We start from the raw sequence: 24,153 nt of genomic DNA, 5'->3' as shown, positions 1-24,153 counted from the left end.
ACTTCCACGCATGCGTGTGGGATTTGCTGGTCACGACACATGACACATGGATGGCTGTTCCTTCAGAGCACACATGCCGGTGATGTGCCAGTGGCTGCGTTTGATGGGCACAGTGGCGGCAATTGATGGGCACAGTGGCGGCAATTAATGGGCACAGTGTCTGTTAGGTGCTCGTCTTCTCTTACTGGCCTAGGCTCTTGAGGTGGCTCAGTGGAGGACCACGCCGGCGGATAATCAATTACACATACACACGAAGTACGTGCTGAATGATTACAATAGTTTATTGAATGATTTGCTGTTTTATGCTGTGCCTCTACAAGACTCTGCCCCATTTGGGGGCCAATCAAAATGATACACATAAATGTTTATTAGCATATTTAGTAATTTCTTAATCTTGTGATTTTCCATATATTAGTAATGTCTTCATCTTGTGACCCTAATGTTAACCCCTATAGTTCAAGTCATTACAGTTCAAAAGATTCCTTACTTTCTGTTATCGTCTGCTGACCATGAGATGCCCAGCCACAACTTCCTAAAAAAAGCTAATTCTGGCTGTTGTTGGCCTTCTCATACCCAGCAACAGTGTACAGAGATAAAAACCACAGACAGATGTTTCCTAAGATGAAGACATCAGACAGGAATAGACAGACAGGGTGATATTGCAATGAGATAATTCAGTCATTAAGTAATACTGTCATGAGATACAATTTGTCACATTCACTGAAATATAATTCATTAAACAGATAAGCAATCCTGAACTTATATCCTCAGGGTAAAATCAATAATCAAAATCAATAACCAATAATGCAATGTATTATGGAATCTCCTTACAGTGTCTGCAATTGATGGGCACAGTGGCTGCGATTGATGGCACAGTGGCTGCAATTGATGGGCTCAGTGCCTGCGTTTGATGGGCACAGTGAGGCTGCAATTGATGTTTTTTTTTCAGAATTTTTCAGTTTGTTTGCGCCCCCCCAAAAAAATTTTGAGCACCAGCCACCGCTGCTGTGTTGTTTAGTAAATGTAAATTCTGTTGCTATACTCTCAGTGAGGAATACTCTATAATTTACTAATTATTTATGGGTTGCTTTCTTTCTCTTATATCTTTATGAAAATTGTACAGTACTTAGTTGGCTGTTGCTATGTAGTCATAGTTAAATTTCCTTGTTTTTTGTTACTTCTTAAAATTGTTGACTAAATTAAACAAAACTGTAAATGTTTTAATTTGCTGTATGGAAAAAAAATGTTTACTCTCATTGTGCAAATAATGAAAACCCATGTCATTTTTGAAGGTGGTATTTGCGAAGAGTAGTGCGCACTGGCCAAAAGCCACCCATAAGAAATCATGTTGTTTTACATTTGCTATAAACGAATGAACTGTGCAAAAAAATAAATAATAATAATTTAAATATGTGCAGTGCCATACTAAAAAATGTTCCCAGTGACAATCAGTATATAAATAAATGTCAATAAACCTTAAGAGATGTCAGAACAAATAAAAAAAAAACAAAAAAAAACAATTAATATATATAATAACAGAATCACGTCCTACTAGTTGAGTTCTTCTGAAAAAAAAACCCTCTCAAGGGAGTAACACATAAAGGGGCGGGACCTAGTGACATCATCAGGTTTACCGATTCAATGTGCTGAGCTGAATACATCTGTCTATAGACTGCAGTGTTTCTGATCTTTGAGGACTGTCAGCATATGCCAGGGGTGTCCAAACTTTCTCAATAATGGGCCAGTTTACTGGCCTTCAGACTTTAGAGGGGCCAGAATATGGCCAGTGGGAGTACAAAATACCCCAGCATCAGTGGGAGTAAACAATGCCCCATCATTGGTTTTACTAGTAGTAGAATAGTACCTCATCATTGGTGTCTAGGGATGAGCCAGCGGTTCAAGTCGAACGTAAGTTCGACTCGAACTTTGGGTGTTCGTTTGTTCTAAAATGAACTGAATGGATAGGGCATTTATGGGAAATTCGAGCATAGGGTTGCCACCTTTTCTTCAAGCCAAACCCAAACACTTTAGCAGCACAATTATTTTTTTAGTGGAGTATATACTATAGGATTGTAAAAGACCTAGGACACCTTTGAGTGCCTCAAGGAGAGTAGTAATGCAGCGCGATAGGTGCACCACGGTGAACAGTGAGTGTTTGCCAAATGGCATTGGGAGTGGTTGAAAGGGACATTGTTAAATAAAACAAAAGCATTTCTGTACCCATAAGATATGATTAAATTAATAATACAATTGTCACTGTAAAAATATGAGTTAGCCTACCTTAAAAGCGGACAGTGTCAGTCAGTAGAGCAGTGGACGGTGTCAGGGGGGCAGTGGACGGTGCCAGGGGGGCAGTGGACGGTGTCAGTGGGGCAGTGGACGGTGTCAGTAAAACAGTGAACGGTATCAGTAGAGCAGTGGACAGTGTGAGTAGAGCAGTGGACGGTGTGAGTAGAGCAGTGGACGGTGTGAGTAGAGTAGTGGACGGTGTGAGTAGAGCAGTGGACGGTGTGAGTAGAGCAGTGGACGGTGTCAGGAGAGCAGTGGACGGTGTCAGTAGAGCAGTGAATGGTGTCAGTAGGGCAATGGATGGTGTCAGTAGAGCAGTGGGCGGTGTCATTAGGGAAGTGGGCAGTGTCAGTAGGGCAGTGGATGGTGTCAGTAGGGCAGTAGACGGTGTCAGTAGGGCAATGGACAGTGTCAGTAGAACAGTGGATGGTGTCAGTAGGGCAGTGGATGGTGTCAGTAGGGCAGTGGACAGTGCCAGTAGAGCAGTGGATGGTGTCAGTGGGGCAGAGGATGGTGTCAGTAGGGCAGTGGATGTGTCAGTAGAGCAGTGGATGGTGTCAGTAGAGCCGTGGATGGTGTCAGTGGGGCAGTGGATGGTGTCAGTGGGGCAGTGGACAGTGTCAGTAGGGCAGTGGACGGTGTCAGTAGGGCAGTGGACGGTGTCAGTAGGGCAGTGGACGGTGTCAGTAGGGCAGTGGACGGTGTCAGTAGAGCAGTGGATGGTGTCAGTACTTTTTTATTTATTAATTTTTTTACAAATTTACAAATACAGCGTTGGGCTGTATTCTAGCACCATGTCTCTTGCTGTTTATGCTCAAATGTTTGTCAATATACTGGGACTTTTCAGGTTCTAAATAGAAGTATTCCACATTATCAAAAAGAATGATTTTTAATATGATATAGTATGTGGAGCACATCCATGTGGAGTCTGAAAAGTCCCAGTATATCCTGGCATAGTCAAGATTTTTACTTTCTCTTTCAGTAAACCTGCACTGGAAGGTGCAGAACAGGATTACAGCACAGAATCATACATTTTGGAAGGCAGAACAGGTTGGGACTCACGGGAGGAGAATATGCAGTTGTGGCATCCGTCCTCTGTTATCTTCAGTCTGCCCTAGGGTGAGCCTTGAATTCAGCTGGGCAGGGAGCAGTGATCGGGCTGCAGTGTAGGGTTTTCTCGCTTGCTCCGCCCACTTGTAGAGGAGCTCTGTTACAGCCCAGACCAAGCCGCCCAGCCTATGAGGAGACTTTGCCCAGGAGAAAGAGAGTTCCTTCTGTATGGAAAGGGGGTATGCTGCTGCCATAGAAAGGAAGCTGGCAATAGATATGGGCACATCCTCGTCCCTGCTTTTGGATTCTTCAGCTGCCTTCCCCTTGTCCGGGCCTGCCCACTGGCTCCTTCCTGCATGCAATCAGGAGCAGGCAGTGTGGGCTCACTGAAGTTCAGATCCCTCTGCACTTAGCATTAGTGCGGGGTGGACTGACACTGTGCAGCTAGTGAGATGGCGGGGAGGGGAGACACATCATCCATTGAGCAGTCTCGTCAGTCTTGGTGCAGTCCGATCTGAATGATGTGTCCGGGTCTGGAGCAAATGAAAACCCGTACACATCATTCAAAAAGCGGACTGTTCGAAAGAAAACCGTACAGATGGAACGGCCCATAACGCACTGCGACATCGCAGTGCATTGCTGTATGATGATTGGCCAAAGCATGCTCATGACCTGCATGCTTTGGCCAATCACAGCGCACTCTGCTGAGAGAGCCATAATTGGCCAAAGGCAGGATGCCTTTGGCCTATCATTGCTCAGGGGGACTAAGTCCATGCCGAACACTATATAAGGCTGCTTACACAGCGGCCGTGTGCAGTGTTGTTGGCGTGGACAGAGAGATAGCTTGAGTTCGATTAAGCAGGCAGGTTATTTAGTTAGTGGCAGTGTATTTGATATATATATATATATATATATATATATATACAGTCAGGTCCATAAATATTGGGACATCAACACAATTCTAATCTTTTTGGCTCTATACAACACCACAATGGATTTGAAATGAAACAAACAAGGTGTGCTTTAACTGCAGACTTTCAGCTTTAATTTGAGGGTATTTACATCCAAATCAGGAGAATGGTGTAGAAATTACAACAGTTTGTATATGTCCCTCCCACTTTTTAAGGGACCAAAAGTAATGGGACAAATGGTTGCTCAGCTTTTCCATGGCTAGGTGTGTGTTATTCCCTCATTATTCCATTTACAAGGAGCAGATAAAAGGTCCAGAGTTCATTTCAAGTTCGCTATTTGCATTTGGAATCTGTTGCTGTCAACTCTCAATATGAGATCCAAAGAGCTGTCACTATCAGTGAAGCAAGCCATCATTAGGCTGAAAAAACAAAACAAACCCATCGGAGAGATAGCAAAAATATTAGGTGTGGCCAAATCAACTGTTTGGAACATCCTTAAAAAGAAAGAATGCACTGGTGAGCTCAGCAACGCCAAAAGACCCAGAAGACCACGGAAAACAACTGGGGTGGATGACCGAAGAAGTCTTTCCCTGGTGAAGAAAACACCCTTCACAACAGTTGGCCAGATCAAGAACACTCTCCAGGAGGTAGGTGCATGTGTGTCAAAGTCAAAAATCAAGAGAAGACTTCACCAGCGTGAATACAGAGGGTTCAACACAAGATGTAAACCATTGGTGAGCCTCAAAAACAGGAAGGCCAGATTAGAGTTTGCCAAACAACATCTAAAAAAGCCTTCACAGTTCTGGAACAACATCCTATGGACAGATGAGACCAAGATCAACTTGTACCAGAGTGATAGGAAGAGAAGAGTATGGAGAAGGAAAGGAACTGCTCATGATCCAAAGCATACCACCTCATCAGTGAAGCATGGTGGTGGTAGTGTCATGGCGTGGGCATGTATGGCTGCCAATGGAACTGGTTCTCTTGTATTTATTGATAATGTGACTGCTAACAAAAGCAGCAGGATGAATTCTGAAGTGTTTTGGGCAATATTATCTGCTCATATTCAGCCAAATGCTTCAGAACTCATTGGACAGCGCTTCACAATGCAGATGGACAATGACCCGAAGCATACTGCGAAAGCAACCAAAGAACTTTTTAAGGGAAAGAAGTGGAATGTTATGCAATGGCCAAGTCAATCACCTGACCTGAATTCGATTGAGCATGCATTTCACTTGCTGAAGACAAAATTGAAGGGAAAATGCCCCAAGAACAAGCAGGAACTGAAGACAGTTGCAGTAGAGGCCTGGCAGAGCATCATCAGGAATGAAACCCAACATCTGGTGATGTCTATCGTTCCAGACTTCAGGCTGTAATTGACTGCAAAGGATTTGCAACCAAGTATTAAAAAGTGAAAGTTTGATGGATGATTGTTAATCTGTCCCATTACTTTTGGTCCCTTAAAAAGTGAGAGGTACATATACAAACTGTTGTAATTCCTACACTGTTCACCTGATTTGGATGTAAATACCCTCAAATTAAAGCTGAAAGTCTGCAGTTAAAGCACATCTTGTTCGTTTCATTTCAAATCTATTGTGGTGGACTGGTGGTGTATAGAGCCAAAAAGATTAGAATTGTGTCGATGTCCCAATATTTATGGACCTGACTGTATGTGTGTATATATATATATATATATATATATATATATATATATATATATATATATATATATATATATATATACACAGTCTAGTATATAAATATACATATATACCGTATTTATCGGTGTATAACACTTAAAAATCAGAGGGGAAAATCATGGGTGCCTGTTATACGCCGATCCCTGCTGTCTCTGAGGGGAAGAGGAGCGCCGCCGACATAGGCCGAGCCAAGTGTACTGTGTACTTGGCTAGGCTCGGCTCTGCTCACAGTCACGCCCTGTCCCGCCCAGTCCCGCCCAGTCCCACCCAGTCCCGCCTCCTAGCATTTACGTCCCGCTGTTGGACCGGTGTTGTGTCCATCATAGGAGCCGGGCCAAGGGGTGGGACTGGGCGGGACTGCAAGAGGAGCTGAGAGGAGCTGAGAGGAGCCGAGTACAGCCGAGTACACAGGACATCTAGCTCTATCTCGGCGGCAACATTTAAAAACGGCTGGCTGCAGATGGACACTTGGGACAGGCTGGCTGCAGATGGACACTTGGAAGAGGCTGGCTACAGATGGACACTTGGGACAGGTTGGCTGCAGATGGACACTTGGGACAGGCTGGCTGCAGATGAACACTTGGGACAGGCTGCAGATGGACACTGATCATTCTGCAATGATGGGCTAGGCTGCAGATGAACACTGATAAGGCTGCATTGATGGGCATTTAAAATGTAAGTTTTTTTCCTTAAACTTCCCTCCAAAACTTGGGGTGCATGTTATACGCCGACACGTGTTATACGCCAATAAATACGGTATATACTCTGCATTTAGCATAGACTATACAGTATCTCACAAAAGTGAGTACACCCCTCACATTTTTGTAAATATTTTATTCTATCTTTTCATGTGACAACACTGAAGAAATTACACTTTGCTACAATGTAAAGTAGTGAGTGTACAGTTTGTATAACAGTGTAAATTTACTGTCCCCTCAAAATAACTCAACACACTCATTAATGTCTAAACCGCTGGCAACAAAAGTGAGTACACCCCAAGTGAAAATGTCCAAATTGTGCCCAAAGTGTCAATATTTTGTGTGGCCACCATTATTTTCCAGCGCTGCCTTAACCCTCTTGCAATGGAGTTCACCAGAGCTTCACAGGTTGCCACTGGAGCTCTCTTCCACTCCTCCATGACAACATCACGAAGCTGGTGGATGTTAGAGACCTTGCGCTCCTCCACCTTCCGTTTGAGGATACTCCACAGATGCTCAATAGGGTTTAGGTCTGGAGACATGCTTGGCCAGTCCACCACTTTTACCCTCGGCTTCTTTAGCAAGGCAGTGGTCATCTTGGAGGTGTGTTTGGGGTGATTATGTTGGAATACTACCCTGCGGCCCAGTCTCTGAAGGGAGGGGGATCAAGCTCTGCTTCAATATGTCAAAGTACATATTGGCATTCATGGTTCCCTCAATGAACTGTAGCTCCCCAGTGCCGGCAGCACTCATGCAGCCCCAGACCATGACACTCCCACCACCATGCTTGACTGTAGGCAAGACACACTTGTCTTTGTACTCCCCACCTGGTTGCCCCCATACACGCTTGACATCATCTGAACCAGATAAGTTTATCTTGGTCAGGACATGGTTCCAGTAATCCACGTCCTTACACTGCTTGTCTTCAGCAAACTGTTTGCGGGCTTTCTTGTGCATCATCTTTAGAAGAAGCTTCCTTCTGGCAGCACTTATACGTCTATTTCCCAAAGACAACCTTTGGATATGACGCTGAGCACGTGCACTCTACTTCTTTGGTTGACCATGGCAAGGCCTGTTCTGAGTGGAACCTGTCCTGTTAAACCACTGTATGGTCTTGGCCACTGTGCTGCAGTTCAGTTTCAGGGTTTTGGCAATCTTCTTATAGCCTAGGCCATCTTTATATAGAGCAACAATTTTTTTTTTCAGATCTTTAGAGAGTTCTTTGCCATGAGGTGCCATGTTGAACTTCCAGTGACCAGTATGAAAAAGTGAGAGCGATAACACCAAATCTAACACACCTGCTCCCCATTCACACCTGAGACTTTGTAATACTAACGAGTAGGGATGAGCTTCGTGTTCGAGTCGAACCCATGTTCGACTCGAACATCGGCTGTTCGATCGTTCGTCGAATTGCGAATGATATGGGCCGTTCGCGCCAAATTCGTGTGGCGCGTCACGGCCCATAATTCACTGCGGCATCGCAGTGCATTGCTTGCTGATGATTGGCCAAGCATGCACTATGACCCGCATGCTTGGCCAATCACAGCGCCGCCTTAACAGAGAGCCATAATTGGCCAAAGCCAAGGAGGCTTTGGCCAATTATGGCTCAGGGGATTTAGTACACGCCCCACACTATATAAGGCCGCCTGCACGGCGGCCCTGTGCAGTGTGTTCCGGTGTGCTTAGAGAGAGAGAGACAGTGTCATTTCATTTGAGTTAGCTAGATTAGGCAGGACAGTCAGTCAGTTAGCTGCACTTAAAGTGTATTGTGTATATATATGCCTCCCAGGTGTTGCATATATATATATATATATATACACTGTATTCAGTTTAGCTAGATCCGTTCCTGTTATCTTCTAGACTATTTACATTTAGTGCAGTGCGTCCTGCTCACAGTGTTCAGCTAGATCCGTTCCTGTTATATTCCTACTGACAGGCAGGCTTGTCTTGTTACAGTATTTTGAAGAAAATTACTGGTGTTCTTTTGATCCTATTAGTACCACAGTCAGGCAGCTAGACTATTTACAGTTAGTGCAGTGCGTCCTGCCCACAGTGTTCTGCTAAACCTACAAGTAAGTGGGGTGCGTCCTGCTCACAGTTTTCAGCTAAACCTACAAGTTAGTGGGGTGCGTCCACCTCACAGTGTTCAGCTAAACCTACAAGCTAGTGGGGTGCGTCCTGCTCACAGTGTTCAGCTAGATCCATTTCTGTTATCTTCTTACTGACAGGCAGGCTTGTCTTGTTACAGTAAATACAGCTACCTGAAGAAAATTGCTGGTGTTCTTTTGATCCTATTAGTACCACAGTCAGGCAGCTAGACTATTTACAGTTAGTGCAGTGCGTCCTGCTCACAGTGTTCTGCTAAACCTACAAGTTAGTGGGGTGCGTGCTGCTCACAGTGTTCAGCAAAACCTACAAGTTAGTGGGGTGCGTCCACCTCACAGTGTTCAGCTAAACCTACAAGCTAGTGGGGTGCGTCCTGCTCACAGTGTTCAGCTAGATCCGTTCCTGTTATCTTCTTACTGACAGGCAGGCTTGTCTTGTTACAGTATTTTAAAGAAAATTGCTGGTGTTCTTTTGATCCTATTAGTACCACAGTCAGGCAGCTAGACTATTTACAGTTAGTGCAGTGCGTCCTGCTCACAGTGTTCTGCTAAACCTACAAGTTAGTGGGGTGCGTCCTGCTCACAGTGTTCAGCTAAACCTACAAGTTAGTGGGGTGCGTCCACCTCACAGTGTTCAGCTAAACCTACAAGCTAGTGGGGTGCGTCCTGCTCACAGTGCTCAGCTAGATCCGTTCCTGTTATCTTCTTACTGACAGGCAGGCTTGTCTTGTTACAGTATTTTAAAGAAAATTGCTGGTGTTCTTTTGATCCTATTAGTACCACAGTCAGGCAGCTAGACTATTTACAGTTAGTGCAGTGCGTCTTGCTCACAGTGTTCTGCTAAACCTACAAGTTAGTGGGGTGCGTCCACCTCACAGTGTTCAGCTAAAGCTACCTGTAGAAGGTTGGTGGTGTTCTCATACTACAGGCAGGCAGTTGATTTTGCTAGCTGCAGTATCAGTACATATATATATATATATATATATATATATATATATATATATATATATATATATATACAGGCCATTAGTATGTCTGGAAGGCCAAGAAGGAGAGGCAGACAGTCACAAGCCAATAAGAGAGGGCAAGCAGGCTCTGTGTCTAGTGCTGGTCGTGGAGACGGTGCATCCTCATCAGCACGTGGCCATGGGACACGCTTGGCCTTTTTTTCGGCAGCTGGCCATGTTGAGCCGCAACATGCGGAAGACTTGGTTGAGTGGATGACCAAGCCGTCCTCATCCTCCTCATCCTCTCCCACCCATGCCCAGGGTACTTTGTCTGGCAAAGCAGCGGCCTCTTCCCTCGGCTCAATGTCATCAGTGACTCCTTCCCTAGCCCCACCATGTCCTCCTGAGGAGTCCCTCGAACTGTTTGACCACAGTGTTGGGTACATGCTCCAGGAGGATGCCCAGCGTTTGGAAGGCTCTGATGATGATACTAAGCTCGATGAAGGCAGTAACACGAGCACGGACAGAGGGGGTGCCCAAGAAGGACAGCAATTTGGCAGTCATGCTCCCCCTGCTGCAGCATACTGCCAGGTTTGCTCCAGTGATGAGGAGGGAGGGGATGATGAGGTCACTGACTCAACGTGGGTGCCTGATAGGAGAGAGGAGGAGGAGGAGGAGGCGGCACATCACCAACGAGGCAGGATGCCCTCCAGGGGCCAGCCTAAGGGCAGCACATTGACTGCATCACACCCCAAAGCTCCACATGTGCAGGGCGCTGCAGTCTCTGCGCGTTATTCAAAAAGTTCTTTGGTGTGGGCCTTTTTTGAGACGAGTGCATCAGATCGCACCGCTGCTATTTGCAACATATGTCTCAAGCGTATCTCGCGTGGCCAAAACATCTCCCGCTTGGGTACCACATGCTTGACCAGACATATGTTGACCTGCCATGCAGTTCGTTGGCAAGCGTATCTAAAAGACCCACACCAAAGAACAAAGAGGACCTCTGCTTGCTCCTCATCAGCTGAGATTTCCAACCCCACTAGACCTTCAGTCCTCTCTGAGACCTGCACTGAGAGGAATGAAGGTGTAGAATTAGGTGTGTCACAGCCACGTACTTGTGGGCAATCTGATTTTGGTACACCGACGTCAGATTGTACCAGGCAAATTTCCCTGCCCCAGCTGCTGCACCGCCGAAAGAAGTTTGCTCCCAGCCATCCACATGCCCATCGGTTGAATGCTAGCTTGGCAAAATTGCTAGCACTTCAACTGCTGCCTTTTCAGTTGGTAGACTCTGCCCCCTTCCGTGAGTTTGTGGAATGTGCAGTTCCTCAGTGGCAGGTACCCAAACGCCACTTTTTCTCACGGAAGGCGATTCCGGCTCTCTACCAGCATGTGGAAGGCAATGTCCATGCCTCGCTGGACAGGGCGGTCAGCGGTAAGGTGCATATTACCGCTGACTCATGGTCCAGCAGGCATGGACAGGGACGTTACCTAAGTTTCACGGCGCATTGGGTGACTCTGCTGGCAGCTGGGAAGGATGCAGGACAAGGTGCAGTAGTGTTGGAGGTTGTTCCGCCACCACGCCTCCAAAATGCTAATGATTGTGACACACTTCTCTCCTCCACCCCCTCCTCTTCTTCTTCCTCCATGGCCTCTTCCTCGGAACCAGCGGTGCTCCGTAGTCGTTCAAGGGGCTACGCAAGTACGCAGGCCAAAAGATGCCATGCGGTGCTTGAGCTGGTGTGCTTGGGGGACAGGAGCCACACTGGGGCAGAGGTTCTGTCAGCTCTGCAGGGGCAGGTTCAGAGGTGGTTGACGCCATGCCAACTTAAGGCAGGAATGGTGGTTTGCGACAATGGCACCAACCTCCTCTCTGCCCTCCGACAGGGACAAATGACCCATGTGCCCTGTTTGGCTCACGTCCTTAACTTGGTGGTGCAGCGGTTCTTGGGCAGGTACCCGGGCTTACAGGATGTCCTGAGGCAGGCCAGGAAAGTCTGTGTGCATTTCCGCCGGTCATATAATGCCAGTGCTCGGCTGACGGACCTCCAAAAGGAGTTTAACCTGCCCAAGAACCGCCTAATCTGTGACATGCCCACCAGGTGGAACTCAACGTTGGCCATGCTGCAGCGGCTGCACACGCAGCAGAGGGCCATCAATGAGTACCTGTGCGACTATGGCACCAGGACAGGGTCAGGGGAGCTTGTTTTTTTTTCCCCACGCCAGTGGGCCATGATCAGGGATGCATGCACTGTCCTGTCACCATTTGAGGAGGCCACGAGGATGGTGAGCAGTGACAGTGCATGCATCAGTGACACTGTCCCCCTTGTCCACCTGTTGGAGCACACGCTGCGTGGAATAATGGACAGGGCACTTGAGGCAGAACAGAGGCAGGAAGAGGAGGACTTCCTTAGCTCTCAAGGCCCCCTTTATCCAGACAGTGTTCCTGCGTGCCCGCCGATCACACAGGAAGAGGACGAGGAGGAAGAGGAGGAGGAGGAGGAGGAAGATTGTGTCAGTATGGAGGTGGAGCCTGGCACTCAGCATCAGCAGCAGTCTTTAAGGGATCAGTCCCAAGAAACACATGGACTTGTACGTGGCTGGGAGGAGGTGGCTGCGGACCATGTCGTCCTTAGTGACCCAGAGGACTCCGGACCGAATGCCTCAGCAAACCTACGCTGCATGGCCTCCCTGATCCTGCAAAGCCTGCGTAAGGATCCTCGTATTCGTGGTATCAAGGAGAAGGACCAATACTGGCTGGCAACCCTCCTTGATCCACGTTACAAGGGTAAGGTTGCGGACCTTATCTTGCCATCGCAGAGGGAGCAGAGGATGAAACATCTTCGGGAGGCCTTGCAGAAAGGTCTGTGCAACGCGTTCCCTGAGACTGGGAGGTTACAAACTCCTGTTTCTGGACAACGTGTTGCTGAGGCTTCGGTCAGTCAAAGAAGGAGCGGTGGAGAAGGTGGCCGTCTGACCGATGCGTTCAGACAATTTTTTGGTCCGCAGCCCCAAGGTATGATCGGTTCCAGCAACCATCGCCAGCGTCTGTTTTACATGGTGCAGGAATACCTAGGGGCAAGATCAGACTTGGACACCTTTCCCACCGAAAATCCTCTGGGTTACTGGGTCTTGAGGATGGATCACTGGCCAGAGCTTGCACAGTATGCAATTGAGCTACTGGCCTGTCCTGCATCCAGCGTTCTTTTGGAACGCACATTCAGTGCTGCTGGAGGCGTGGTAACCGATCACAGGGTGCGTCTGTCCACTGACTCGGTCGATCGACTGACCTTCATAAAAATGAATGAGTCTTGGATCACCACCAGCTACCAAGCACCTGATGCTGATGTAACTGAATAATTTTTTTTGAAATCTCAGATCCCTTCAAAGACTGCCTATGCTGATGCTGAGTGACTATTCCTGAGTAATTATCCTCTTCCTCTTCAATCATCACGCTGATAGCTTGTAAGAGCATTTTTGGTTCTGGGCGCCACCACCAGTGCCTAAGGCACAATTTTTCAGCCCCTGTTTAACAGGGGCGTGTAATTACGATTTTTGATGTAATACTTTGCAGCAGGGCTCGTTCCTGCATTCCAACTAGAGTGTCTGTGAGGGGTTGCAGTGTTGTGGCACCAGCACCAGTGCCTAAGGCCTAATTTTTCAGCTCCTGTTCAACAGGGGCATGTAATTACAATTCTTGATCTAATATTTCACAGCAGAGCCCTGTGAGGGCTTACAGTGTTGTGGCCACAGCAACACCTAAGGCCCAAATTTCTGCTGAGTATATAGGGCAGGACCCTACTTTCAAACAACTAACTTACAAACGACTCCTACTTGCAAACGGAAGGAGACAACAGGAAGTGAGAATAAATCTACCCCTAGGAAGGGAAATTCTCTCCTGTAAGAGTTAATATGGGAAAAACATTTCTCCTTTCCACTGATGCTTTCCAATCCATTGGGACAAAAAGTGAGGTGAAATCTTCTGAAGAGGAGGAAAGACAGCAAAACAAATGTCACAGGGGTGATAACCCTTCCCTATGTTTTCCAAAAAGCTTAAAAAAGATTTTTTGGCTGGAGCTAAACACGTTAAAAATGTACCCGTTCAAAATTACAAAGAGATTCTACTTAACAACAAACCTACAGCCTGTATACTGCTGTTCAGAGTATATAGGGCCTGGTGGCCCCACACCTTTCCTTATTTTAATTTGGGTGCGGGGTTCCCCTTAATATCCATACAAGACCCAAAGGGCCTGGTAATGGACTGGGGGGTACCCATGCCGTTTGTCTCACTGATTTTCATCCATATTGCCAGGACCCGACATTACATTAAACCCGCAAGCAGTTTTAAATGAGATTTTTTCCTTTAAAAATGACATTTGGTGCAGGGACTGTTCTAAACACGGGAAACACGCGTCACTTTACAGGCATACTATAGACACCCCTCAGGTACGATATTTAAAGGAATATTTCACTTTTTTTTTTTTTACTTTAAGCATCATTAAAATCACTGCTCCCGAAAAAACGGCCGTTTTTAAAAGTTTTTTTTGCATTGATACATGTCCCCTGGGGTAGGACCCGGGTCCCCAAACCCTTTTTAGGACAATACCATGCAAATTAGCCTTTAAAATGAGCACTTTTGATTTCGAACGTTCGAGTCCCATAGACGTCAATGGGGTTCTAACCTTCGTGTGAACTTTCGGTCCGTTCGCAGGTTCTGGTGCGAACCGAACCGGGGGGTGTTCGGCTCATCCCTACTAACGAGTCACACGACACTGGGGAGGGAAAATGGCTAACTGCGCCCAATTCGGACATTTTCACTTAGGGGTGTACTCACTTTTGTTGCCAGCGGTTTAGACATTACTGGCTGTGTGTTGAGTTATTTTGAGGGGACAGTACATTTACACTGTTATACAAGCTGTGCACTCTCTACTTTACATTGTAGCAAAGTGTCATTTCTTCAGTGTTGTCACATGAAAAGATATAATAAAATATTTATAAAAATGCGAGGGGTGTACTCACTTTTGTGAGATACTGTATATTCAATGTTTACTCGATATTCAGTCAGTGCAGGCAGTGTATTAATATATATATATATATGTATATATATACAGTTTCTACTACACTTCTGGTGGTGTACACAGTATACAATACAGTGCAGGCGGTGTTCACCGTATCTAATACAGTGTGTACAGTTTCTACTACACTTCTGGTGGTTTACACAGTATAAAATACAGTGCAGCAGTTGTACAGTTGCTAATACAGTGCAGGCGGTGTACACAGTATCTAATACAGTGTGTACAGTTTCTAATACACTTCAGGTGGTGTACACAGTATCTAATACAGTGTAGTGTGGTGTTGCAAAACAAAAAATACATCATGTCCGGAAGGCCACCAAGGAGAGGAAGACGCTCACAGGCCACTAAAAGAGGGCAAGCAGCCTATGTGTTTACAGTCAGCAGTGGTGGTAATGGACATGGTGCAGCCTCTGCAGGTGGCCGTGGGGCACGCTTGTCTTTTTTTCTGCTGCTGGCCGTGTTTTTGAGCCAGAACATGCAGAAGAGTTGGTGGAGTGGATAACAAAGCCCTTCTCATCCTCCTTATCCTCTGTAACCCAGGCTCAGAGTATTTTGCCTTCCAACGCAGCTGCCAAAGCAGCCTATTCCACCGACTCCTTGTCCATAGTCACTCCTTCCATAGCCCAACCATCATGCATGGAGGAGTCCCCAGAATTATTCGACCACAGTGTTGGGTACATGCTACTGGAGGATGCGCATGATTTGAAGGCATGATGTTGGTTCCCAGCTTGAGGAAGGGAGTAACGTGAGCCTAGAAAGAGGGGGTGCCCAAGAAGGACAAGAAGATGGCAGTCATGTTCCCCCAGCTGCAGCATACTGCCAAGTTTGCTCCAGTGACGAGGAGGGAGGGGATGATGAGGTCACTGACTGTACTTTGGTGCCTGAGAGAAGAGAGGAGGAGGAAGAGGCACAACTCCAGCGAGGCAGGATGTGCTCTAGGGGGCAGCTTAAGGGCAGCCACCCTACTGCATCACAATTTATTATGGAGATCGAGCTTTTAAAAAATACAATATCATTCATGAGGTCAAGAGAAATAATCCATAAATCTGTTTGTGAGAACTCTGTGTGACTATGAGCAGCAAAACAACTTTGTTCTTCTAGCATTATAAAGAAGACAATAATACGCTGCATTAAACGATCACAGAATTTGCAGCGTGAGGAATGTGCTAGCTCCAATACGAACATTAGTTTTACCAGACCGAGCACTTCCGTCTCTTACTTGCTTCAGAGCATGCGTCGTTTTTCGTCCGTCGGACCAGCATACAGACGAGCGGATTTCTCGATAGGAACTGGGTTCGGCGGAGTTCCGTCGGAAAGATTTGAAACATGTTCCAAATCTAAAGTCTGTCTGATTTTCGACAGAAAAAGTCAGCTGAAGGTCCGATGAAGCCCACACACGGTCGGATTGTCCGACGGATTCATTCCGTCGGACCAGTCCGGTCAAAAAGTCCGCCCGTGTGTACATGGCATAAGTCTGTCTTTTGAATAAATAATGACTAGTGCTTTCCAATGAGCCAAAGCAAAGAACAAAAAAAAATGTGTAAAAGCACCAGAAAACTGGGCTGGATTTCTAGGTACATTTCTCGGTTGTGATTATTTGCCCCTAAAAATCTTTTTGTCCTTGCAAATGACCCATGTTTTACCACCCATACAATAAAGTCTCTTCTTTTTCTGCAAATTAGTTTCAACTCACTCTTAAAACCATGCCTATTCTATATACACCATATTGTCAAACGTATTGGGACACCTGCCTTTACACGCATATGAACTTTAACGGCATTACAGTCTTAGTCCATAGGGTTCAGTATTGAGTTGGCCCACCCTTTGCAGCTATAACAGCTTCAACTCTACTGGGAAGGATTGTGGCTATGGGAATGTTTGACTATTCTTCCAGAAGCGCATTTGTGAGGTACCAAGACATTTTGGAGAATTTCATGCTCCCAACTTTGTTCCTACATGACTGCGCACCAGTGCACAAAGCGAGGTCCATAAAGACATGGATGAGCGAGTTTGGGATGGAGGAATTTGTCTGTCCTGTACAGAGTCCTGACCTCAACCCGATAGAACAACTTTGGGATGAACTAGAGAGGAGACTACGAGCCAGGCCTTGTTGTCCAACATCCGTGCCTGACATCACAAATGCGCTTCTGGAAGAATAGTCAAACATTCTCATAGACGCACTGCTAAACCTTGTGGACAGCCTTCCCAGAAGAGTTGAAGCTGTTATAGCTGCAAAGGGTGGGCCAATTCAATACTGAACTCTACAAACTAAGACTGGGATGCCATTAAAGTTCATGTGCGCGTAAAGGTAGGTGTACCAATACTTTGACAATATAGTGTATAGCGCTACACCTTAAGGAGCCAATGGATAGATTTTGGGCCCTCGATGTCATTATGATCACCCCTGAACTGACCCAAAACTCACTGACACACACACTTTTAGCAATAGGTGGGCTTTATTTAGGAACAGGAAAGATATTTGTTAAAGTGGTTGTAAACATCAGGCATTAAATATTAACATAGTATATTCCTCTATATTGTGTACTTGTCTCAATTAAGCATCATGTCTGATGCTTCGCTCCTCTGCTATCAGTATGAATCACTTCTGGCAAGTTTTCCTGACACCAAGAGAAAAATGGTGACAGGGGAGGGATCTCCAGCTGATTGACAGCCTCAGCTCTGTTCCTGGATGTTGTGTAAAGGGCGTGCGTCTCAAACTCCAATCAGCTCTCAACACTCTCCTCACTGAGCTCTGCAGAGTCTAATTTGAAATGGAGTTCCACACAAAAGTGGAACTTCCTCTTATCTGATTCCTTCCCTCCTCCAGTGCCACATTTGGCACCTTTCGAGGGGGAGGGGGGAGCGAGTACCTGTTTTTGACAGGTAACCTGTCTCCACTTCTGTTGGACATCGCTGCGGCGAGGTACGTCAGAAGATCAGCCCCCCTCCTCCTCCCTTTTCCTTCCCCTGCTGCCGGACCAGTAAGAGAGCGCAGCGTGCTTTCCGCATGCGCGGTAGGGAACTGGCTGTGAAGCGGCAAGGCTTCCCTTAGCAATGGTGGGGGTGCCGACATCGCTGGATTCCAGGACAGGTAAGTGTCCTAATATAAAAAGTCAGCAGCTACAGTATGTGTAGCTGCTGACTTTTAATTTTTGGAGGGGGGGGACTCCACTTTAAGCTGTCTGCCCCCTTTTTTTGAACTCACAAAAAGATTTATAATTCAGCACTTTGAGCACATGTAGAGAAATCTACAGATAAACAGGTACAACTTATTTGGAAGGATTTGGTTCATCTCTGTGTACCACCTGAGGCCAGTCACTTCACTGAGTATATGTGAGGGTTTACAAGGCAGTAAAACAGCAATTAATGACACAATAGTTTAGGTACAAACATTACTACTACAGAAAAAGATCATACCAGTGCGGCCTATCTACAAAGAAGAGGCCCGATAAATGTCAATGGCGGGTGGGGTCTCAAATACAATATGCCAGCTTTGGGGCCCTGGATATCCTGCTGGAGTGCTCAGTCTGGGTGGCAGCAAATGCAGTAAAATGTAGTGTCCAAGAGGCTTCTCACCAGAAGTGCTGGTCCAAACACAAGAAGGCCATGTGAAAGGTCATGCCACACTCACAGGGCTGCCCACTTAAACCAGTGTCAGTTGGACTCTGCAGCCTTCTCCATCAGGAATCAGCAGTTTCACTCTCAGAAGCTGTGCCCTATATTTCTCAGCTACTGTAGCTCTCTGCAGTCAGTCACATGCTCAGGGTCCCACAGCTCTGAAGCATCTCTGCAGCATCGCACAGCTCACTGTTGGCACCGGCTCTTTGCTCAACACAGTAAATCTCACAACACATCAGCCTTGTGGCCCTCCTCTTTCTGCATTATCTGTGCAGCAGCAGTAAAGCACAGTACACACAGCAATAATTTCTGGCCAGGACCACTGTACTGCCCAGTATCTCAGTCCTGGCTCAGCAGCATTTACTCCAGCCCCTCATTACAGCTCAGTCAATAGGCAGCCACCACAGTTTCCTGCTGCCACTCAACAATCCACGTGTTGTCCGCCTCTGCAGTGTGGGCTCTCCATCTCTCTGAATTCCTTGTGGGTTTCTTTGCCTCGCTGAAGTCTGTTCAGCAGCCCAACACACAATCCAGTGGGCTCTCCTGCAACCACCAAAGCTTACTTCCAGGCTGTTTTTACCAAATTCCCAGCAGCTCTCAGCCTTGTCCACCAAGCTCACCACTGCACCTTCTGCAGTTGCTACATGAGAAAACCATTGCATGAATGGACTTTTGAGGCCAAAATTAAACAAAACATCTACAGGATGTTTTCCCTATCTTCCTACATCTGAGAAGATCTTGGACAAGAGACAATTTTTAGCAAATTTTTCAAATAAAAGTGAATATTGGATTAAATAAAGAATTGAAAGATACATAAGTGTACATAATATAGACTCAGGGTTTGGAATGCTGTCATAATCCCTATTTTCTATATTGTTTTTTTTTCACAAATTAAGATTGTATGACCTTGTTATTACATTTTTATACATTTTTTAATGTACCTGAATTAATCCTCTACAGCCTACTATGAAACAATTTCATTCAAGTCCATCATTATCATCTCATTGGGCTCTATTATGGTCCTTATAATTTTATGGTGCCTCTGTTGCGCAGTAAGTACCCTAAATAAGAGAAACTTTCTGTAAATGTATCTGCTTAAAATGTATCCAAGAAAAATGTATTATATATATTGCAGCTTTCATTTGTTTTCTTTTTCTGGCTTTTTTCCTTAATTTGTATTTGGTGATCCTGCCAGCAACACACTTCTCTAGGGTGGCAACACTCAATCACTGTACTTTATCTATGGAGAAACAGTTCTGTCAGCCAAAATAAGGAAGTGTGTTAAAGCTATAGAGCACCTCACCTTCTCCTCACCCCTATAATAGTATAGGTGAAAGTGTTCTGTAGTTAACATAGAGCTGGGAACAATGCTAATTTATAACAATCAGCAGAGGCAGAGAGGGTAGAAAGGTATCAGCTCACAAGATTTCTGGCCCACAGACAGAACTGGCCAGGCAGGGGTGTTGTTAGGTGGGAAAAAGTCCAGGGGCTTCAGCCCGAAGGTAAATTTGAGAACCCCTTCCACATTTAAAGTAAGCCCAGCCCAAACCCAGCATCGTGGGGGGGGGGGGGGTAGGCTCACTTGTTGGTTAGTGCCCATCAATGCAGCCTCACCAGACCCTGAAACTGAGCTGTAGCACGGTGGCCAAGACCATACAGCGGTTTAACAGAACAGGTTACACTCAGAACAGGCCTCGCCATGTTCTACCAAAGAAGTTGAGCGCACATGCTCAGCGTCATATCCAGAGGTTGTCTTTAGGAAACAGACGTATGAGTGCTGCGAGTATTGCTGCAGAGGTTGAAGGGGTGGTGGGTCAGCCTGTCAGTGCTCAGACCATATGCCGCACACTGCATCAAATTGGTCTGCATGGTTGTCGTCCCAGAAGGAAGCCTCTTCTAAAGATGATGCACAAGAAAGCCCACAAACAGTTTGCTGAAGACAAGCAGACTACGGACAAAAATTACTGGAACCATGTCCTGTAGTCTGAAGAGACCAAGATAAACGTATTTGGTTCAGATGGTATCAAGCGTCACCAGTGGCAACCAGGTGAGGAGTACAAAGACACGACTAAGGGATGTGCATATTACTGAGGCTACTGTTTTCTCCACTATCAACCCTTCTAAATTCTTACCAACCATTGACCAGACGACACATTTTTTGGAGTCGAATGGCCATGGCCGCCTCTTTATTACAACAAAATAGAATACAAAATTCACAAAAAACATACAACGTAATGCATATAATACATTTTTACATAAACCTTAAACCAAATTACAAATCAGTTTAAACCTGCCTGATCTAGAGGTCTTTGAAGGGCAAATTATTTCTCAACCAAATAGTTGTATCGGTACACCCCATAAAGGCCCCACGCCGTGTATTATGCAAGCTCAGGGACAACCAGTTACTTCCTTCCAGATACAACCAACTACACACCATTGTTACCATTGTATTGTTATTAAGGGAAGGGACACCCATACCTCCAGATGGGCCCAACCCCCCTAAACCTCCATTATTTTTGCAGCACCGCCTTCAAAGACCCCATAGACCTCCCGCTGCTATGACAATCAAGCAAAGAAGAAAACAACAAATTCACAACCAGTAAGCACAAGGAACAACCTAACCCCCCCCTGCAAATCCTGCCTCTCCCCCCACCCCCCACCAGGTGGGAACCATCAGGAATCACACAGATTTAGGAAAGCACAAAGGTGACCTCCAAACCAACTTCACCCAAAAAAATTAAGGGAGGGAGGGTGGGAAAAACTTCCAGCTTCTGTATCCCCCAGGCTCCAACTGACCACTGCCAGCTGCCACTGCCCTCAGCTTCCTTGGGAACAACCCCCACCTCAAGGCCCACCAATCCCTTACTTATCCCTACCCCCACTCATCCCTCCGCCTCACTGCCCACCCCAGTCATGCTGGCCCTCCTCCAAGTTCCACTTCTGCTCCATGCCATTACTTGACTAAGGGATGTGCATATTACTGAGGCTACTGTTTTCTCCACTATCAACCCTTCTAAATTCTTACCAACCATTGACCAGATGACACATTTTTTGAAGTCGAATGGCCATAGCAGCCTTTTTATTACAACAAAATAGAATACAAAATTCACAAAAAACATACAACGTAATGCATATAATACATTTTTATGTAAACCTTAAACCAAATACAAATCAGTTTAAACCTGCCTGATCTAGAGGTCTTTGAAGGGCAAATTATTTCTCAACCAAATAGTTGTATCAGTACACCCCATAAAGGCCCCAAGCCATGTATTACACAAGCTCAGGAACAACCAGTTACTTCCTTCCAGATACAACCAACTACACACCATTGTTACCATTGTATTGTGATTAAGGGAAGGGACACCCATACCTCCAGATGGGCCCAACCCCCCCCTAAATCTCCATTATTTTTTCAGCACCACCTTCAAAGACCCCATAGAATTCCCGCCACAGCACACGAACGTGACACCTTACGTACGTGTCGCCCTCCAGACTCGGAAAGCCCGCTGTACGCCATCCTGCAAACCCAGCTGCCACAGGTCAATACCGATGGGATTTAGGTGAACCCCATCTGAACGTAGAAAACGCCACGTTTCCTCCTCCAGATCCCAATGACGTACAGCCAAACCCTCATTGCATACGAAAAACTTGGCTACCATTTTGTTGACCTTGACGCTAGCTCTGTTAATACCTGCAACAGAACGAGCCAAACGCTAAGCAGTCCTGGCCACTACATTAGACCAGACAAAAATGGTATCCGAGAAAAAAGACTGTAGTCGCATCAAATCAAACTTAATATCCCTGATTAGCTCCCGTGCGCAACGCAAATCAAGGTCATTACCCCCACATGTAGTAGAACCACATTAGGGGGGTGAGCCAATTGAGCGTACCTATGCATTTCAGGCAGGACTCTGGACCATAGCATGCCTGGAATCCCAAGCCAACGTACTATCCCCCCCTCCCCAGAAAAACCCAGCAGCCTGCCTCCCTCCCTGACATCAGCCGTCCTGGCACCCCAATACACATAGGAGTGTCCCGGGAACCACACCAGGCAAGCTTCTGAATCTGAAAGAAAAAGAAAACAAAGGGGGAAGGAAACATGTAACCCCCAAACCAAATCAACAACCCACAGGAACAAACAACATGAATATGTGAGGAATTAGTAGAGAGAGAGGAGCCACAAGCAAACCCCCCCCCCCGAAGACTTACAATAAATGAGGGCGGATTGAGCAGACTCCCAGGGCCCAATACTTTGCACCACCTTCTCATCCAATCCCCAGAGGATCACCTCCGTAGTTGCTCCAATGCAGAAAGAATGGGAAGAATAATTATCCGCCCTCAACCCCGCTGCTACCAAACATATTTTAAACACCGACTGAAATTGGAAGCGGGACAAAGCCGCCCCATCTTCATGCTTGAGGCCTAATTCGACAGAAATCCCCAACAGCCGGAACTGGACATATTGGAGAGCAAGGGACCGCCTTCAACTCTTCCCAGGCACCCCTACCCAACTGATCCATCTTAGATCGCCTCAGAAACACCACCAAAGTATCACCCCGTACCCACACATCCTGGATTCCCAGGCCACCATCACCCTTCCTGTTCTGACTAACCAGTTCGCACACCCGAAAAGCTCCAAAGAAGGCCAATACAAAAATGGCCCGGAACAAAACCCTCTCATACCCTGACACACAAACCTTACCCAACTGACCTACCACGACACCCAGGACCAGGAAAGAAACAGGGCGTCTCGTGTCGGCTGCCGCGCGACCAACGCGGTATCCCCGCATAGCACGCCGAACCATAAAAGCCTTGGTCGCATCCCGTTGCCCCGCCAACTGGAACATAAAAGCCAGCCCAGCTAATTTCTGTGACATATACGAGCTCGAGACCCCCCCTCAAAATTTCTGCCAATAAAATAAAGCAACAAATAAACTCTACCCTCATTGTGTGAGCATTCCCCATCCTCCCTTACCAAGTCCCCCCATTCCTGCCAAACCTTGCTGTACGCTGTCCAAGTAGCCACAGAGACCGACTTACGAATCAAAAACTGGGCAGTGGCAATGCAATGCTCCATAACCACTCGGGGCAGGGAATCCCGTGCAGCTCCGCTTCCGGCGCCAATTGACGGAATCTGTCCCACTGGAAACGAGACAACACATCAGCCACTGAATTATCAATCCCCGGAACATGCACAGCAGACACAAAACAATTGATACGCAAACAGGTAAGAACCAGATGCCGCATTAAGCGCATAACTGGAGGGGAAGAAGCAGTGTTATTAATAATGGCCTGCACCACCCCCAGGTTATCACTGTGTACACAGTGATTCCTGAAATCCTTCCCCAAAGTTCAACAGTCCTCCATCGACCCTGGCAAAAAGCCCCAAACCCACCTGAACCTGCCGCGTCGGTGAAAAGTTCCATGTCAAAATTCTAAACCACCCGTCCCAACCAAAGAGATCGGCCATTATAGGAGTCCTACACCTTCAAATCCTCCCTATGATCCCACACTAATCTAATGTAATGATGCTGTGCCCTGGCACCAGCCATGGCCACTGCCAGTCGCCTGCAAACGTGCCCCATAGGCTTAATGTGGCAGGCAAAATTTAACTTGCCCAAAAGAAATTGTAGGGCCCGAAGCTGAATTTTCTTGCCCTGTAAGGCCCCAGCCACCTCCTTCTTCAAATCCTCAAGTTTGTCCAAAGGTAAGCGGCACTCCATAGCCAAGGAATCTATGATGATACCCAAGAAACGTAGT

Source organism: Aquarana catesbeiana, linkage group LG09, assembly GCF_042186555.1.
Source record: "Aquarana catesbeiana isolate 2022-GZ linkage group LG09, ASM4218655v1, whole genome shotgun sequence".
In the NCBI taxonomy this organism is placed as follows: Eukaryota; Metazoa; Chordata; class Amphibia; order Anura; family Ranidae; genus Aquarana; species Aquarana catesbeiana.
Note: the sequence above shows the minus strand (reverse complement) of the source record.